Below are 21,544 nucleotides of genomic sequence, written 5' to 3'. Positions count from 1 at the left end.
CCAAGATTTGCAGAGTCATTCGCTTAGTGTGTCTTATCGATCGCGGTTCTGCATGCAGTATAAAAGGGGTACAAAGTGTCTTGAGTACTTATGTATACATACATACTTCATGCATAAGTAAAATCGTTGATCGTATAAATATATTACAAAGTATATAGCACATTTAGAAGAATGTAACACGCAAATAAACTTTCACACTCGTGACGAAAAAAATGTGATAAGAAAAATTCAGTAGATTCTTATATTTATAATTTTATTTTTGTGTAATCATTAGAGGAGTTGAAAGGTTCTAAAAATTTTTTGGAAAATGATAATATCTTTTGTGCAAATGATGAGTTATATAGTTACAGTTACCATTGCAAATATCATATTCATATTTTTAGAATCGCTATTGAAATATTTATATTTACTTTAAATTTAGTTTTTTATTTGCTTTACTTGAATTAGCATGCACGAAAAGTAGCATGCAAGCTTGGAACACGTGATGGCAAAAATAAATAGATGAAAGAATAATTATTTCGTGAGTAAATTTTTTTTTTAAATTATAGAGATAATTCAGTCACAAAGTATACCCTAACAACTACTCAATGGTATACAAATTCAGGCAAATAAAAAGTCTTCAAATAAAAGAGAAGTGAATTCTCTTCTTTAAATAATTTTATTGTGATATTTAATTGGAAAAATGTATTTAATAGATATTATCTTTGTTTAACAAAAAAAAAACTCATAAGTATTCTTCAAAAAAATTTTTTCCAAAGTCTCATTCGACATATTTGGCATAATTTCAGTTCTTTTCAAATAATTATTATATTGATTGATTTATATTAAAGCTTTTGTATTTTTGGAGTAAGGATTAATGATTATTTTTACTCCTGGACCCATAGTCAAGGGCCATATATTTATCATATTTAACTGATTATATATAAAAAAAAATCCTCTGGCTGACCATAATAGTTATCTTTTTCACTTAAATCTCATAACTTTTTTAAATTCAATTTGTTTCAGGAAAAAATTTATTCTAGAGTTAACAATAACTCAAGATAAACTGAAACAACAAAATATTTACTTTTCATTTATGCAAAAATTTTTTCCTTGAAGCGTAAAAAAAATTTACAAAAAAACGTTTGTTTATTTTTATGAAAATTCTTTATTTAAACTATGTCATAACACTGAATTTTATTTTCAAAATTCATTAATTTTTACGAATATTCATAACTATGAAAAAAAAATAATTAAAGACATTGTGATTTAGATTTTCAAGCAGTTAAGTATCCTTTGCACATTAATGTATATTTACTGCATGTTCAATGATGCAAGTATAAGGAGGTGAAGAGAAGGTGAAGAAGAAGAGGAAGATCGAGAAGATGAAGAATGAGAAGAGAAGATTGTCTTTCTGGTGGAAAGTAAAGGAGGGTATGACGCACACGTACGTCGGCAGATATACGATCGGGACCTGTGAGAGCAGGGAGAGGATCAGAGGTGGCGGCGGCTGCAGAGGCTAATCACAGACGGTCGAGCTCCCCGCCAATTAATACCACCGCCGGCAACACCTCTACTCAGCCAAGAGAGGTAAAGAATATCCCCACACCCATTTCTTCTTTTCTCTCCTGATTCTTGTATCTGTATACATATATATATTTATACATGTATATATATTTTCAGCCACAGCTTCTCGCTTGTTGTCTCTCATTCTTCGATGAATACCGCTGATTCGAATGTATCTTTTTTCCGCTCCCTCATCTCGATCTTCTTCATCTCCGTCTTCCTCTTCATCTTCACTTACGTCCACTCCAGAATTACATGAAGACGGCAAATTCTTCGTTTTGCGGATATGTAAAATTCTGGTACTCACGTGCATCAACAATATGGGATTAAAAAGGTAGAGAAATTTCTATACATACGTGAGGCTGTTGAATGTTATTAAATTAGTGTTTCTATAAAATATAAGGATGTTACTTCAGTATGAGAATAAACTTCTGTCTAAGAGTCCTGTTTTCTTATCTATATTTATTTTTATCTTCAATATAATGACTAAATTGTAAAGAAATCAAATATCATCATATGATGGTAAATTTGATGGAATAAGAAAGTAATTTTTTTGCAATTTTCTTGAAGGAGTATTCTAAAAAGCATAAAATTATTTTATAACAAATTTTGATAATTTAAAATTCATGAAAAATTTCTTTCAAATGGAAAAAATTAAATGATTAATTATAGTTCTCCATTAAATAAGAAAAAATAGCATATTTCTTTATTGAAACATCTGGATTGAAGTTCTAACGTAAACTCATCTTTCATTAACCCTTAACGGATCCAACTTTCATTTCTTATTACATCATTAAGTGATACAATAATTTATCCACATATATTTCACGTTTTAATATATTAAACGATACTCAAACCATAAAATCACATTTAAAGACCCGTTGAATGACCTAGCTACTTCTTTTTTTTTTTTCCTGGAGTATGAAATTTTTCTCGTAGACGAAATGAAAGCAGAGAACCGCGATAATCTTCTTTCTTCATTCATTATTATTTGACGGTGTTCAATGCGGGACTAAACGGCAGTTTCGAGCACCTGCTCCGTCGGTAGCTTGGGAAGAAGCATATTATATCCTTCATCGTACGATTATGAGCTACGTTTGTTGCGATTAACCGGTGTAAGAACTTCCTGTTGGGTAAATAATGTGACTATGATCAGTGTATCTCTGAATAAATTTAATATCTAATTTATTTGAATCCAAGAATTGAAAAATATTTATAATATTATTCTACAGAACTATTAACATATTATTTAATGCCCAGAGTATATTATTTTAAATAAAATTTTATAAGTTAATGGAGACTAATCGTGATGATGATCTTATCAGCGCAAACTCCTTACATATTTTCAAGTAGGTGTAGTTATATATACTTACTATATTTTCTTCTTTTCATAAAAGCCAGTTATGAAGTTAGATATTATCGTCGGTAATTATACTATAATTGGCAGACTTTTCGAGGTTCTTATGCCCCACTCTTACTCATTCTTTTGATAGTATCACCTTAATGTTTTAAGCTTAAAATTAGCAGAGATGCTTTAAGTAACCTTATTAGAACATATTGAGGGCGTGGAAAAAAAGTTTAGTTGACTTGATAGACTCATAAAATTTTTATACTCCATTATATGACGATTGCGACTATTTGATAGCAGTATAAAGCATAAATGTTAAGCGTAGCAATGGCAATACGACCACCGTAGTTGAGAATGAGGGTCGTGGTCGGCGGGGCATATCGGGAATCGCGACCCCAAAGGTGCTGCAACCACGCGTGTGTATACCAACGATTTATCGCAACTTCGAGATTGCCATTTATGTTCCTGCTTGCATCAACGTCAATGTGCCAGTGTGAGCACCCCTCAAATTTAGTTAAATCTCAGCAGAAGTCAGCAGAGCTTCCACTATTATTGTTATTGTGTTGCATGTAGCCATTTAGAAGAAATATTCGTGCTAGTAAAATATGGAATCCAATGTATTTTTGAACAGATGACAAAGTAGACTTTAAAAAAAGAAACAGTCTGTGAGTGGTTAAATAAATTTAATTCATATTGGATTTTATATTATAGGGTTGGACAATAATACAATATAAAAATTTTATTCTTTCACTTTTACAGTGTAATAGAGTATTTCTAGTTTAGATTCAATGACTCATAAAATTTATGTTTTGAAAATAAATTATATAAACATTGAAAGTCTAGTTATAATCTTGACATCTTGATTATGTGTTTATATTTATGAAAAATTAACTACCGAAAGTAGGTGTTGTAAGCAATTTGTTGAAGCATTGAAGAGTAGCTTTTATGTAATATAAAGTTTTTGACGTGTTTGAGAATGCTAATTTATTGATAGAATTTATTTTTAACTTTATTGTGTCAAGAACAGACAAAAGTGATAGTTGGTGACAACTATTGCTTATAGTTGTCCACATTTTTAACAGCATATAATCTTTTAACTGATACTAATTATATGAACCTATAAGTAAGCGTGGGAAATGCTATAATTTCTAAAATAAGTGAAAGGTCTAGTTATCAATAGTCTTTTTGTAAAGCATATAGCTAATAACTAATCTTTAGGATATCAAGTATTATTATTTTACATGTTATTAAATAATTTAAGGTTTTCAGATTGAAAGTTCATACATGTCTTATGTACTCACGTTTTCAATATATTGATTTAATCATAAATAAATATTTCAAGTTTTATTTTATATTTATATAAACAGGGAACATTAACTTTCAAGACTGGTATTTTATGTTGCTTTTAAATAGGTTTTATGTGAGTAATAGTTATAACAGTAGATAAAAGTTAAAATGAAAGGATATTTTTATACAATATTTAAATAAAAAAATATGTTTATTTATTATTTATCTATAAGAGTGCAAATATCATGATAACATTTACAGCTATACGTAAATTATAACTCTAGTACTTTAGCTGTGAATCTTTAACTCATATTAAATAACAAATTTCAAAAGTATCTCGAGTAGTAATAAAATATGATTACATATGGGTTTGATCATATTTTTCTACGATATATTATAATTTTTTTAAATATTTCATTATAATTCAGAACTACCCCCAACTATCCTATCACTACTCCAGAAAAAGACTGGATTTAAATTGCTACCTACAATATTCAAGTGATTTCAAAGTAATAAGTAATAAATAATATTTATTTATAAATAATAATAACACACATTAATCACTTGATTGATTTTTTTACAGGTAACAAGGGAAAATAAAATGGTTAAAGGATCTGCTTATTTTAGCACAAGCCAATCAAGTGTGCTATCAGTTCTGAAGAGGAATTTACACTACTCCTCGGCAAGTAATAAATAATTAAATAGGATACGTATTTATTTCTCGAGTTAAAAATAGAACTATAAAGTATTGTAAGAAACAAATTTCTCAATCCGTTAGATTATGGGCGGTGTTTTTCGAAGGAACATATACGGCTCGTGGCAATAATATGATTCCGTGCAACCGCGGCGTGAAGAATCGCTGGAATCGGTCTTGGCAATAGCAATCGATAGGATCAGCCGGTTCGATCGGTCTTAGAATCAGATTCTTGGGGCGATATTACCCGCGGAGGTAAAGGAGAAAAAAGCGATGGGACAAGTGAGGCCGATGATGAAGAGAAGCTAAGGAGAGAGAAGGAAAGAGGAAACTCTTGTTGGCGAGAAGGTGTTTTTCGGGGCGTGGCAAGCTCGCATGATTACCACGAGGATCGGTCAGCGCGGTGAGAGTTCAAAGCATCAAAGAAAGCCCGACCAACGAGAAATTGCTCGGAATTCATCTGCCAGCATAAAACAGACGAAAGGGGTTGTCTTGTTAGATCGGCAACGAGGCCTCGAGCCAGTATATATCCGACACTAATATCCCGCGAACCTTTTCCACTCACTCGATTTCACTATATCTCCAACAAGCATATGCTTTACTCTCTTACTCTTCACCGATCATCACTCTGCGATCATCACAGTTCGTTTATGGGATCATCGCGGCAGGTGAACGCGTGATCCATTCAATAAATTGCGCACAGCAGCCACACCAACTCGAAAATTTCAGTTTCCGATCGTTATGGGTCATTGAGCGATAAAACACTTCAGTAAATGACTTTCAATATATTATTATTTTATAACAAAATACATCTTCCCATCATAGGTTCCATTTTGAAATTGTTTATTGCTCGCACCATCAACAATGAAAAATAATCTTTCTTTATTATCAGAGCTTTAATGAAAAATAAATTGTCATGAAAAAGATATTCAAGTTGGTTCAAAAAATTTGTATGAATACATATATTCTGATATAAATTCATGAATATGCAGTACTACTACATGAATATATACGAGTTTTGTGTCTGACTAAAAACAAATTCGCTTTTTTCATTTACTCTGCCGCGTTATATATTCTCCCATTTGTTATTTTGGCTTCTGTCATTTTTTTTGTCATACTTTAATTTACTATTTCTTTATGAACAATTTCATTCGCAAATTAATGCTCTAATTTATTATTGTCATGAAAAGTTCTATTTCTAAAAAAAAAAAAATAGATTTTAATATTATTTTATTTTCCAAACATTATTATATAATATTCATTCAATAATTGCAAATTAATCATCTTTCATTAATCGATAATAATTAAAATTTTAACTTTGTTGATTGACAAACAGTAGTTAAAAAGACTAGTGATGTTCAGTGATAATCAGAGTCATCAGCAAAAAATTTAAAAAATGGATTTGAGCAGTTAATGAGCATTGTACCAATTCATGAATATGCACAATCGTAATATGAATAGATTGGGAGTGTCGTCAGTCTAAATACAAACGGTGTGCACTCAAGTTATAAGTTGTAAGATAAGAGAAAACATGTCAGAACTTGCTTGATGTTATCATCGTTAACATACGGTTGCTCTTAATTGCTTGTTCCCTCAAACGCGAATACCTACTTGAAAATCATCAACGTCAACTTGGAAAGTTTGCTCTCTTGTAAGTATACATATACGAGCTACTACATTGCGGTATATAGACTCTAGAGTAAATTTATTTATATCTTATTATATGTTTCAGAGTGTAGACTGGTGTGTAGAGACATGTAATAAAACAGACCTTGTTCAATTTTCGAAAAAGACACGTCAACACTATGGTATTATGTAAGTGAAGATAATGATGACAAGACTCTAACACCTGAGATTAGATTTTTTGCTTACTATCAAACAAATATGTCAGCGTGTTGAAATGAAGAAAAAAAAAAATAATTACCTCCTGCATATGTGCATTAGCAACTGACATTTTATCAGCTAAGACTAATGGAAGGCGTGACAGAGATTATAACGAATACTCCAACTTTGCTTCTTTATGCTTCTTTTTAAAACTCATGATTAATTAACGTGATTGAAAAAAGGCGGACATGAATACGCATCTTTTATCGGTGATTTTTAAATAATTCTATTTTTTTTATGCTACCTATTGTTTTGAGTTGCGCAGGATTTAAAATGTAAGCATTTGAAAAAAAATTATCATTGAATGTTAACATACATGAGAAAAAAACATTTGCTCAATCATGTTAATTGATAATATTCAGAAAATATCTGGAAAAAATATCTTAATGATTTCACCCATGCGCGAAAATTAATCTTTCTAACGAAATGCAAATGTTTAGAAGTTTTCTGTTTTGAATATTTGAATATTTAAATAAAAATCGTGAAGAATAATTAAAGAAATTTACATGAAAAAAATACATTCTATCGCAATTAATAATTCGATTTGGTTGATAAATTTTAGAAATTTATGCTTGCTGTTAATTGATTTCCTGAACATCAAGAGCAAATATTGTATCATCTAAATATGAATGAATTTTATTCTTATTTCTAAATAATTTATTAATTTATTTAATTCAATAAATTCTTATCAACGAGAATTATCTCATTCATGTTTGTTATAATAAATGTAAACGTTATTCTGTTTAACAGGGCGTCAGAATTGACGTAACTATAAATTAATTTTGAGTAAGAGAATTTTCAGTCGAGTTAAGTGTGAGATTTCACATAAATTTCCATTAAAGTAGCGTGAATAATACAATGTTTTTTCGTATAACTTGACTTTATTAGTTTTAATGATTAATATAAAAATGTATTCCATTATCTAACTATGCTTTTAAATAACTTATTAATAGTAAACAGAATTAATGAATTATGACATAAATCTTATTATCTGTAAAAAGTGGATTATAAAAGAGTTGTAGGGGTAGTGGACCATTTGGTAGCACAGCTACCATCTTAAAAGGAAAGTTAGGTAATTAAAACTGACTGGACAAATCTGACTTGAGTATTTTCCTGGCTTTTATATAGTAGTCCTAGTCTTTTTTCTTTTAACTCATACGTTTCCAATTAATAATAACGCCACAACTTCGCTTCTCCCTCCCCGATTTGTGGAGCCATTCTTTAAGGTAGATTTATGATATCGGAGTTAGCAGCGGCATTTACCGCGAGTTTTGGCCCTGGATAATAAAAGCGCGCTTGCATGAAGTGAACTGCAGAGGGGATATAGGAGAGTGATGGACGGTGGCCGATCAGCGCCGTCAAAATAATGATCAGCGTAAATAATGAGGCTTGTTATGCGTGGTCGAGACTTAGCTCTTTGATGTGCATGCAAAAGGCCACAATCGTGCTCTCCACTGATGATTATTGAAGCAAAAATTCAGTCTCTTCTTTCGACTATTTTTCAATTTAATATTGCAAAAATCTAGACGTATACACATTTAGATAAATGGCAATGAATAATTGTGATTAAGCAGAGTCAAGCCATTATTATCTATAGCTTGCCTACACAATATATGCTTACTATAAAAAAGAAAAAAAATCTTGAAACTAATACACAATGCTTTGATTACTCTTCATTTATACTTGGATTTTTTTTATTGTGATAGAACGGACTAGACTAAATTTACCACTACACTCTGAACTAAAGTTCAATAGTATAATTACGTAAAAAATATTTACATATTTCTTCTTATACTTTCTATACTTATATACGCATAATTAATCTTTTATGCAATCATCAATCTCATCAGGAAAAATTTCCAAATACATTTTTTAAGGATGTGCTATCGTTTTTCAAGGTGATAATTTTATAAATAACTTTGTTGACTTTTTATTCATTTATCATTCTCAATAAATTTTAAATATAAAATTCAATTATTTCTTCAGAAAAAAATTTAATAATTTATTCAAATAACACAAACCTTATTATTGTTTTAAAAAATGTATAAATGTTTATAATCAAATAGATTTTTACTGTAATTTATTATGACAGATGAGGTTATTTAAAGATTGAATAATGATTTATTATACAAATATCTAAGATGTGGATGTCCCTAAATGGCAGTAGCAGAGCTCAATATTTCGACCTACTTGTATCGAATTTGTTGACACGGATGTAAAGGAAGATAAGAATAGTGATAGATTTTTAACGAGTTTGTAAAAGACAGAAATAGCAACAGAAACTACACGACACACGTCGTTTCGCTTTACACTAGTAAATATATATCTAGAAAATACGCAAGGGGTGGCTTCACTCTATTATATACGAATTACAAGCGCTTTTTCATAAGGGGGAAAGACTCAATAGATTGTATTATGAATCGTTGTGGCCCTTCACCCTCATTTGAGTCAAATACGCGACTTGACTATGCAACATATGATGAACATTTTCCCTCCGTCGCATTCGGATGACCGCGACTAATTCACATTGAATCGGACGGTTATTTAAAATAAATTACATCCATAAGGGATTCTATACAATCATCGATCGACACTCCGATGTCGCCTGTACTCGTGTGCCTCGTAAAAAATACAGCCATGAAAAATCGCCTTGTATTGTTAACTTTACCCTCAGAGAATGTTTACTGTATGCCATTATGACTTTCTAACAAGTTTTTGCAAACAACTTCTAATGCTATTGTTTGTTAAACTCATTTTTCAGATCTCTAGAAATATTTTTAAAATTTCTACGGTCATTTCCAAAGCTTAAACAATGTCTGGAAAAGGAGAAGAAAATTTAAACCAACATCCCAGTGTTACTATTTATGTGTAAGTATTTATAACAGACATTATTTATCAAATGATTGTTTTGAACATATTGCATTATTCAAAGCCATTTAAAATTGTTCACAGATTTTTTTCCAAACTTAAATCATCTTTTCAAAGATTGGGAAGATTTTGGAGTAATAAAATAACTCCAAAAAGTTAAATGATGATTTTCATAGGAACAGTGAAAAATAAAAAAATTTTCAAAGCTTGCAAAGCTCTTCTAGAAATTATTCAATTAATTTCAGAAAGTAGAGACAGCGTTTTTGTTAACGAAAAATTACTGTGCTAATTGAACTCTTTAACTGACAAATGATAGAGCAGACTATACAAAAACTGGTATCACTAAAGTTGTATTAAATAGATGATGATTTTAAAGTAAATTTCATGGTAATTTGGACCAACAGAAGCGTCTTCGTGGTAACTAGAACGTTAATTAAATATTGTGTAGTGCTTCCAAGTGAATGAGGCGAAAGATTTGATGGGAAACGAAGGAGAAAGAGGCGAATAAATGGAAAGAAGGGAATGGGAAGCTTGCAAACCACGACGAAAAGCCACGGTCGACACAAAGGGCGCATTAGCTGGGGTCATAAAAGTAAAATAGCCGGGCTATTCTCTCTTGCTCGATGGTGCGGGAGTGAGCATATAGGTGCACAGTAAAATCCCTTCTTCTTCGCGCATTCGTGTTTCCGGCGTGCTGAGAGTTGGAGAACCGTCAATCTCGTCGCTATATATATATATATATTTTCTGTCTACTAATATCGGTTTAACGCGTGTGTCGAATGACTAGTCGATATATGTTACTTCAGTTCAAGTATGTACACCATCATATTGGTGTTTCAAGTGTTTCAAACACGTTTGTGCATGCGCACGTGTGTTCAATTCCCTGCCGGCCATTACGGGGTGAAGAATGACGGCCATTTTGTTGCGAGTCCATTGCCCGGAACAACTAACCCCAGGCTTAACACTAGCAAACATAAGGATTCTTCTCTCCCGTCTTGTTCCCTTAATATAGACCCTATTCTTGCCAACAAATCACTTTACCATTTTTTTCACAACCAAAATAATGATGAAATTATTTATTTTATTTGTTTAGATGCTGCGACCAACACCAATTAATTAATCGTCAATTATTTGTATTTTTAATCCACACTATTATTGGAATTGGGATTTGAAAGTGTTGAAGATGAAGCAGCGAAAGCGCGAAAGAACTAGGGTGCAGGTGAAGAAATAAAATAATCACCGCTGTGATGGAACAGCCGATGGAAATAAAAAGTATTTATATAGATGATACACACAATATGCCAGGTATATTGCATTGAATAATTGCCATATATATTTGCTCCACCTATTCCATTATTACTCCATTCAGGACGTAAATAATTATATATATCTTCTACCTGGTAATTGGACTCAATTGTATCCGGAGTTCATTACAATCTATCACTAAACTTAAATAGTTGCGAGTCATTTAGCAAAATGTCTTAAGAAATCTCAACATTTTTATTCTCTTTATTTCCAAACGATAAAATAGCTTTCATTTAATTCGTCTTGGTAGTAGTATTATAAAAGCCTCGTTTACATAATGACTGAAAAACAATTAAAATTCTACAAGAGTTGTCAATCATCTCAGTTACTCTGTTGTTAGTATTGTTATATACTTTATTGTATTACGTATTAATGTCTATTGTTATTAATTCTCAACAAGTCGAACTAAGAGCGTAAGCTTGTTATAATCTCAGAAGTCGCTTGCGTGGTGTTTGCACCCTCTTACGTCTCTTGGATCCCAAAAATGTTCGGGCGCTCGGCAAGTAGAAAGTGCCGTGTTTGCAGAATTCATTGAATCATTGCCATTGCGGGAGCACGCGCCCTGGGCAATTTTTCAATTGTTATTTCTCCCTGAGAGAACAAGTGAATAATGGGAGATTCGAGAAGGGAGACACGAGATTGTATACCTATACTATCCATCAGGGAGTTTATATAGAGATGATGAGCTTTATTATATTTCACTATGACCCATAGGCACTTTTTCACAATTAACTTGCCATAAACTCTTTGCCATTCATACACGTTGACAAAAAAAAATTTATATGATAACTAGACATTGAAAATGTCAGCAAGTGATATTCCTACTTATAATAATCACGAAATTGTTTTGGTTTTTTTTTAGAAATTATGATCATTGTTAAAACTGTTCAGAAAATTTATCAATGTTCAGTTTGATTTATGTTAATATTTCTTTTTAAATCAATCTCATTAGCAATTTATTTACTTTTTATCAATTATGTTTATATAACTGACACTAAAAGTAGATCATGTTCTAACTCATTAGTTACCACAAATAATTTAAATTTCAAATATTAGTTTACTTTCTAATATACTTTTTTGCAAGTTAAAACAAATTCTTCTATAATAGGAACTAAATAACTTGAAATATTTTTATGACACTTAAGAATGAAATCACTTTTTATTATTACATCTCTCCACAACAACAACAACAATTCAATTTATATTTTTTGGGAGCTCTTTATAGATACCAAATCTTAGTGAAACTTTATGAAACAAAGTTTTATACTCTGTCTTCTAGTACTTCCTTTTATTATTTCCTCGATTATAAAACACCGAGGCATCGTTGTCGTCGATTAAATAACGCGTGAAAAATGTAAAACTCAGAAGCTAGGATTCCACCACGAACTTAACGATGCATGCATCTTATTATTGTTTCCGTTATTGAAATTTCTACTTAGGAAACATTGTAGTTGAATATATAAGCAGGATAATAATTTTAAAAATATAAGTTGGCTGATTTAAGTGCAGTAGAGTCTAGAATCCAGGAAGGGTTGGATTAAGAAGGGATCCAACCATCATCAACATGATCATAAGGTTATAACCGATGTAAAATAACTATAAGGTATGCACACTACTGAAATCCGTGGATCCGTGAAGTTTCAATGTTCCACCTCGTTGCATTCCAATGTCGTATTCAGACCAGTAGACGTCGTGTTCTCAACGTCAGCACTCCTGTCTCATGATAGAAGTCTAGCGTTGGAATCGCTTTCCGGCACCTCTCCAGCACCATCACCCTTTCCATGCTTCTCACTCTCCTCTATTGTCACGTATATGCCACCCAAGATTTACTGGGCAGCATCTCACCCCTACTGACTTCAAACTCGACAATCCAATATTCACATTTGATTAACCGTGACATGTATCAGCTAGATTCATGGCTCTAGCTGATGATTTGGATTTTTAATAGTTTTTCTCCGAGTTTCTCATTGTCATTTCACATTGAAATACGTCGTATTCCAACTGGTAATCAAGTTCGAGGTGATTCTAAACTCTTTCAACTCAGGATTGTTGCATACCGCAAAAAACAGACACTCGACAAATGATGAGTTTTGTGGTTGATGTTTAGCTCTCTGTTTCAGTTGGTTTAGGACTTTAGGGTAATTTTATGGGATTCCGATCTGAAAAATATATATTTAAGAGAATCAAATATTCATTTATAATTTTTTTTATTAAAAAAAAAAAATGAAAATTTAAATACAAAGTTGTAATTATTTTAATGTCAATTTGAATTGTTTGGTGGACAATAGATTTTGTTCATAAATAATTTGTGTTATTGATGAAAATAATTTGACTTACAATTTGAAATTTATGGTCTATATTTTATCAACAAAAGAGCAATCTTTTCTTTCAAATGATTCAACTTTAGTTAAAGACTTGTAGTTATGACAAGTGTCAAAAATTTTTACATAAAAATTGCTGTTGATGACTTGTGTTTCAGTAGTGAAAGAGAAGTTTTCTGTCAACACAATATTTTAAAATTATTATTTGAATACTCTATTCATCAGGATGAAAAGAAAAAGTAGTCTACAAAGCATTGATAGACTTGTGGCAGAAAAAATCTCACTTCTCAAGAATTAGAGGCAAATGAACACAATGAGTCATTTTTATTCCTAAAGTGGATGAAAAAAATCATCATCAATTTTTTATAGATAAAAGACTATTTTTAATAGACTAGTAGTTGATATTAAAATTGCAAAAAAAAAAAGTGAAGCCCATGGAATCTTGTTGCAAAAATAATTAAATTCAGAATTAAATAGATAGTGACGATCCGTGATGAAAATTGGCCAAGACCCAGCAGCCGTCGATAGAGCTAAAGGCGAAAGGTCGGAAAACACGAAGAAGAAGGAATATAAGAGGCCGCGGAGGCCCTCTCGGCATCGCCGAGTGATTTATAGAGACCGCCTTTGTGCTGTGTCTTGAGTTCTACCGCGCGAGACTCATCCCAACACGATGTTGTTGCAGTAGAGGATGAGGAGAGAGAAGAGTAGAGTAGAGTAGCAGCCTCAAGCTTGAGGATCCACACCGTGGACGCTGTTCTTTCGATACTGCAGTACCAGACAGCGTGGCTCTTCGGTCGGCCCCCGAGAACCGCGCGTCCCTAAAACCCATTACTTTTTCGACGAGCCCAAATTACTCGGCACACTCTCTTCAATACCGAATCCCGACGAGTCAAAAAAATTATTTGGAAATAAGAATGCGGGAAATATATGTATTCTGGGGTTAACAAATTATTTCTCAGTATATTTATCATCACCAGTTTGTTTGAATTCCATCATCCAGTTCAATGTAATCATGTTTCCAAAATTATCTCAATGACTTTAAACGTTTCGGTCAAGTTAAATGGACATCTCATTTTGCAGAAGCTTTTAAAAAAAATTTTTTTAAATCGACCCAATGTGTTATTTCCAAAGAAAATGAGGAAACATTTTAACTTAACGTATACTTGGATATAATGACAAAAAAAAACTAAAATACAAATTATCAAGTAGAATTGAATAAGGATCATTAAAGGATCATTTATTAACAGAGAATAATATATTTTTAAATTTGTACTAAATTTTTACTTAAATAACTCAATGAATTTCATTTTAAAGGAATACTGAAAGCATTTTAGCTCATTAAATTAATTTCATTCAAAGATTTAAACAAAAAAAAATTAATAATAATATTTTCAGTAATGTCGATATCATGAAAAATTATCAAACAACAATAACTGTTAAAAATATTTTTGATTAATAAATTCTCTTTATCAAAGATATCAATAAAAAAAAAATTTATTTACAGAATAATAAAAAATTAAATATCGATTAAAAATATTTGTTAAAAAAATTCCTGGTAATAATCCAATGTATTACATTCCAAAAGATAATAAGGAAATATTTAATTCATAAATTAAATTGACAGGTGAAAATTCAAAAACAAATGTTACAGAATAAAACACAACAATACCAATAAATTCAACATAAATCAATATAAAATATCAAATAAAAATAAAAATATTGATTAAAATACCACCATTATCCAGGATATATAAAAAAAAAAGAAATAATAATTAAAATAAATATTTTCAAAAAAAACCAATATTAATGTTGCAAAAAAAAAGTCCCCAAGAAAGATATTGATTTAACAAATAAATGACTAAAGTTAAAAACAGGCACAATCGACAATAAATATTAGCAATGCAAATAATTATCCCAAGTGTCTGTACATAATAAATAATATAAATTTGTGTAAATATTAGTTCTCGATCCGCATAAGCGAGTTCGAGATATAGTCAGACATGAGTGTTCTCCTACTACTAATCCCCACTACTCATCAAGCATTAAGAGATACTTTTCTCAACTTCACACAAATTTACAAGTCTACAAATGTTATATGAGTGTCTCAAAGGCAACAAAAGGCAGGCGTTAAACCATTCGGTCTGTAGCTAATTTTTTCTGGTTCGGTTTTGCGGCGGCATCCCAGCCGAGGAATTCCATCCATCAGCCAAGGCTAGGCCACGCCGTGTTAGTTATAGTTATAGGCAGTAGGATATATATATACATAAGTATATACCTATGGACGGGAAGCTGCTGCCGCAGGGATATATTCAGGTAGAGGGGCAGTGTGAGGCAGAGAAAACGAGGGTTGGGGTGAGAACGGAGAAGACTCGCTCTCAAGTCTCAGGTGTTGATGACCAGACGCTAAAGCCAACTACACCATCACACACTCAAATGCTACAAGCGAATCCTTGCTTCTTTTCCTCTCAAGGTTTCTCAGCTATTTTATCTTTGTCTTTTTGCATCCTTTTAATACAAACTCTCTCACTCTTTCTCACTTGTGACTCTACCTACACCTTCCAGCCTTCTCTGAATGTAATCAATGTTCTACTTGGATTAGTTTTTAATTTGTGATATGTAGAATTGATTTATTCAGTCTATAAATAACTAGAATTTGCCTTCTGCTCTTTCACTTTATCTATAATTTTATATTTCGTAAAAATGATTATTTTATCTATTTTATTGCCCACCTTAAAATCTCAAGGCATCTGCCAACTCACCCAAAGTATCAAAGTATTTTTTATGATTGAATTAATTTACCTTAAAACAAATTCGAGTTTGGAATAATGATGATGATGATGATAATAATAATAAAGTATTTAAGCCAAGTCCAATACGACATATATCTTATCGTTGACAATCATATAAATAAATACATCATAATTCAAGATACATGTAATTATTTCAAATAATATGTTTTCCTTTTTATAATGTATGAGAGCAGAGGAAAATATTGTTAGCCTTTATGATTATGAAGACATAAATATTGTATTTTATATTTACGATATAAAGTATTAGATCTTTCTTTATATTTTGATCTTATTTATGAGGCAGTATTTAATATCTCAAATGATAGGTAATGTCTGTAGAATTAACGGAATTCAATGCATAGTTACTTTATGTAGATACAGAGGAATTGTAGGATAAACAAGGGAGAGGATATTCATTCCCCTTTATTTGCTATATGACCGACCAATTAATATGTTAATTTAGCTGAATTTCCATAATTATACATCACCGTGTAATGATGAAAATATAAGTATATTAATATTTAAATATATTTTATATATTCTGCAAATATAAACCAATATGTGGAATGTAATTATTACTCATTATGTCATAGAATTATTATTGGCAATTAAGTTTAAATTAAGTTGATTTTAATCTATGGAAAAGACTTTTGTTTATGTTAATTTTATAGATAAATGGTAATTCGATTATTTGGTGTGGTCATTATCAATATTGAGCTGAAGATGGATAGTCTAATTAGTTATGTGATTAATTTGTGGTTAATTATGAGAATAAACTTTAAAGGAGTACTGTCCCGTGTTAAAAAATCATGATAATATCTGATAAATCATCTACTTTAAGTCATCTTTTAAACGGAAATGACTTTTACCACGAGTTATCAGCTCTTGTTATTCTGAATTCATTATTTATTTTTATCAATTTTATAATGCAAATAATAACTAAAAAAAAAAATTCTTTTCTTTCTCAATGTGTGTGTCATTTCACTTGTTAATACAACTTTGTTGTCCTTCATAAAAATTAAATTAAAATTTTTTTTAACAACAAAAATGATTTCAATCATTGAAAATAAATTGGAGCAAATTTTTAACTCAAATAAAAAGAACTATTTTTTTTTTTTAAAAGTAGCATAGGAATTTTAATGAAAAAAAAAACTTTGATCATTTTTTATTTCAAACCAGGTCAGACACAATTTATTTATACAAAAAATATTTCTCAGTCGTTACTTAATGTTTATTGATAGAAATAAATAAATAAATGAACAGGTAATCATTGACAAGACATTTAAGAATGATTATCTAATATAAATGTTCATCTGACAAGTAAGAGAGTTGATGAATCTATCAAAATATGTCAAGATGAGGGGAAGTATTTTTTTATTGGTGAATATGGCTTACATTTGTAACAGTACATGTGGTAAGAGGTTAATATGAAAACTATCAGAATGCGGTTCTGGGAAAGCGTTTATTGAGCCCTGAGGTTGTTTCGATTTTCGAAAGTATCGATCTGCTGTGAGTTTGGTACTGCCGACAAATTGGTACCCGGGCGATTATTCATACCATTACGATGTGCGCGGCCTTTGCGCTTGTACTGGGACCAAAGCGGTATCTTAACAAGGCCTGGAGTAACTCTGGTTACTGCGATGCGCGCTTCAAAGTACACTGAAAATGAGTATGAAGAGAAAAGAATAAAAAAAATGAGTATAGTGGATGATGAGGAAAGAGAGAAGTTTTGGCCTTATAGTCTTCCTTTCTTATTCTCGCGTTGAGAAGACGTTGGTGCGAATGGGGAGTATAATTCATTTATGTATTGTATCGCTTGGCGAACAACGCCTTGTACAATATTATTCACTTCTCACAATATGTTTTTCGCTTTCATGTCTGTCACGCGATTGTTTCTTTCATTTTACTCTCAACAAGTCTTTAAATTTCATTGGATTTTTAACCATTTTTCACATACTTTATCACCATTTCTTTTTTTCTTTCTTAACGAAACTTAAATACATAAATATATAAAACAACTTTAACAAATTATTCAGTTGAATATTACATACAGTATTAGCAAGTTGAAGTTACAATTATTGTTGAGTAAATACTAATATTCACTTAAAGAGGTAATGTTTTAATGGATACCAGGAATTTTTGAACAAAAAAAATTTTAAAGGAAGATTTTAATCTTGATATTTTTGAGGAAAAAAAAGTGTAATGGTTTCAATACAGTATAATCTTGATTCCTCTTTACTTTGCTAATTATTTATATTGTAAGCATAAACGGTTTCTCCTCAAGTTATATTTCAGTGCTATGTATTTTCTAGTCTTACAATTATAGCTTGATATTGTGATGACAAGTCTGTTCTGTCTAATAAATAATCTATGAAGAGTATTGTCGATAAATGTAAAAAGCTTTCTTTATCAGGGTACATATGTGCATTGTCTGCTATTACTTTCAGTTTGTTCGTTGAATAATTTCTCTAGTGTTGCTGTGTGACCCGAAGTATCGAACGAGAAGTACATTTACAAGAAATATTATGGTCAATAATTTTATTCTCTTTGTAACTTTTTGTCTTTCATCAAGTGTACATAACACTTTGAGTTATTTTCTAAATAAAAACTTTCATCCAATTGATTATAGAAATCTTATTGTTATGTAAAAATAAAAAAATATGATAGGATTAATTTTTTGTTGTTAAATAATCACACGGTATGATTCAAATTGAATTAACGACCCCCAAGAATTCTAGAGAACTTACAATAGAACTTGATATTAAGCGAGAATAAAATGGTGTGATGATTTAGACACACGTAGAATTATGGCGTGTGGACACCCACACGCGTCAACAACTTATACCAGATCAGAACAAGCCTAAAATGACTTGCCACTTTTTGCTCTGGTCTTTCAAAAGTATCCTCAAGTGATCGAACTTTCTGATCTCTGAAGCGAAAATCATCTTTTTGACTCGCAATCTCTGTGACTCCCGGGCACTTTCACGCTTGAGAATTTACGCTTACTTCTGTTCAACATAAAAAAAAAAGAATTAGAATTAAATTAAATAAAATGGAAGACCTGAAAAAAGTGATAATTGAAAATCTTTTAATTTAGTCGCAAATCGTAACGAATTTGTTGTGATTTAGCACAAGTTAATTCTAAACAAAATGAACGGATCAACAACAGTGATATCTCTTAGTCTATTATCCTTTTGAATTGAGGTAATGTGGATAAAAAATATCAAGAATATACATCATTAGATTTGTACAAGTAGAGAATACGTTAATTGTATATATTTCGTGACCTCTTAGTTTGCGTGACGAATCTACTCGCCGGACACAGAATATAATGCAATCAGTAATTCGTCTCTCTATTTATAGAATAACTTATGTTGCTCTCCAGTGATCCTGGATGGATAGATGATGGTAAACAAAATATTTTGAGTTTATAAAAGGTATATACAATATAAAAAATAATTGTAAGAATTATTCTGTGAGTTGGAAAATTTTTTATCCCTGAAAAAGAACAATATGAATACAATACACATTAGTGATCCTTGATCTCTCAATGAGCTTTAAACAAACTACATAATTATCTTTTTTACAAAAAAACAATGTTATATAAATTAATTTAACATTTTTTTTTCGTTTCAGAGAATAAATGTATCAACAAGTTGACTTCTGTATAGTAATTAAGTGTTAGTGTTGATGAGATTGCGAATATATGTTTAAATTATAAGAAAAAAAAAAACATCATTTGCACTTTTAAGAAAAAAAAAGGTGAAAAGCAAAAAATGGAGTATTGAAACATAGTTAGAAAAATTTAATTATCAATTATTAGTTAATCAATCATTTTGGAGTATAATTTAATTTCATATGATTTCATGAATATTTATTATTATCAAGAAATCATTTATTAAAAAGAAATTAATTAATGAACAATTAAAAATTAACTTCCGGGATAATTTAATTTTTTCAATCACTGATTATTCTTAAATTGTTCAACTACTAAATGATAAATTAATAAATCAACTGAACATTGTGACTGATGAATAAGAAAAAAAGTTAAAATTAATAACAGTTTAATTCACAATCAAAAAATTCTAGTTCATTATTCTCATTAATTGATATTATTGTCAGTCTGTGATTGATATTGATTTAATATATTCAAGAAAGTATTGTACATTAAAATCCTTGAATACCTTTTATTATTATGATTGAAATAATGTTTTTCTATTGAAGAATTATTATTTTTTTTTTTTCAAAGTAATAAAAATAAAATGACAGATAAATAGCGAATGGGTGGGTATATAATATTGACTACATTCGATTTGTAATCGTTTAATATAATCCTTTTTGATCACATCACTTTAAGAGCTGTCAGTGCAATAATGATATTCAATATTTCGGCATCAATAATAGTGGTATCTCGAAAGCGTCGAAATTTTTTGAAGACGAGCCGTCAAGTCCAATAGGCATTCGTGACAAGGATATATAGTTAAGATCACGAGAGAACACCAGTGTGGATTAATCCCCTGATGTTCTGGGACATAAACGGAGGATATAAACCCATTGGATATAATATCTCGCAATGTATATAAGAGGATCGTTGGATCGCGGAAGAAGTGGGCTCACCAAACAAATTATATGCGCTCGAACTAATGATGATTTGTTTAACTTTGCGGCGGGGCATCAAAGTGACGACCGACCGACGGAGGCGTATGTATATGTGAGTGGGAAGAAGAAAAAGATGAGGATGATGATGAGAAGCTAAAGGTAAAAAGAGAAGGAAAAAAGAAATAAGAAGCATCAGGAATATAAATAAAAAAGAAGAAGAAGAGAAAAGGAGCCTGTGAGTCTCCTCAGGTTTGTCTGATTGAGCCTAAGAGAAGCCGTACTGTCTGAAAAGGGTCGTTCCAATTCTCTCTAACAATACTCCAACTTGAAATCGAGTTTACAATGACTCGAAATAAGCCCTTGCTCAAGATACTTTTTCAAAGTCCTAATGACAGTCAATATATTATTCATTCTTCTTTTAGAATTGTGTGTTTTATTTATTTTTCTATGTAAATTACGGAATTTCTATTCAATTTTTTAAATTCCTACTTTTTCATGCCAATTATGACTTATTATGAAAGGTATTCTGTTTGGAATTTTTCATTATCGAGACAAATAAAGTGCCAAAAATAACACTTGATATTTCATCTATTTTTAGCAAATATTAAGATATAATTTTTTTTAAATTTAAAATTAATAAACATTTAATTTATTTCAAAAAAATTTACATAACTCTTGATTAATAATGTTCGAATGATAAATAAGAATATCATGGATGTAATTGATACATCTGTACAATAATTTATTAATCGTTGAATATTTTTGCTACAATATTACAAATATTTTTATTGTTTAATTTAATCCGTAATATATTTCTCGTGATTCGTAAGGGAGGTATAATTACAAGATGATGAAAATCGATCAAACGTCTGCTAATAAATAAGAAAAAAATGAATGAATGAAT

General features: G+C 30.6%; 2 long non-coding RNA genes across 3 annotated transcripts; both read left to right on the top strand.

Moving 5' to 3' along the window:
* The first annotated feature begins 50 nt into the window (after positions 1 to 50).
* On the top strand, positions 51 to 5,962 carry LOC118070257 (uncharacterized). The gene is made up of 4 exons (XR_004690734.1): positions 51 to 520; positions 1,253 to 1,569; positions 1,663 to 1,879; positions 4,764 to 5,962. It is a non-coding gene; the product is annotated as an uncharacterized lncRNA (long non-coding RNA).
* Positions 5,963 to 9,525: 3,563 nt separating this feature from the next.
* Positions 9,526 to 19,827, top strand: LOC118070258 (uncharacterized). Of its 2 annotated transcripts, none has more exons than XR_004690735.1 (3): positions 9,526 to 9,626; positions 9,711 to 10,931; positions 19,678 to 19,827. It is a non-coding gene; the product is annotated as an uncharacterized lncRNA (long non-coding RNA). The 2 variants fall into 2 exon arrangements; XR_004690736.1 differs by lacking the exon at positions 19,678 to 19,827 and having other exon boundaries at positions 9,711 to 10,043; positions 10,720 to 11,763.
* Positions 19,828 to 21,544: the final 1,717 nt, after the last annotated feature.

This window comes from Chelonus insularis, unplaced genomic scaffold (genome assembly GCF_013357705.1).
Source record: "Chelonus insularis isolate UGA/USDA-ARS -01 unplaced genomic scaffold, ASM1335770v1 contig_568_pilon, whole genome shotgun sequence".
Classification (NCBI taxonomy): domain Eukaryota; kingdom Metazoa; phylum Arthropoda; class Insecta; order Hymenoptera; family Braconidae; genus Chelonus; species Chelonus insularis.
The sequence above is the reverse complement of the archived record's forward strand: the minus strand, read 5'-3'. Positions and strand labels throughout refer to the sequence as shown.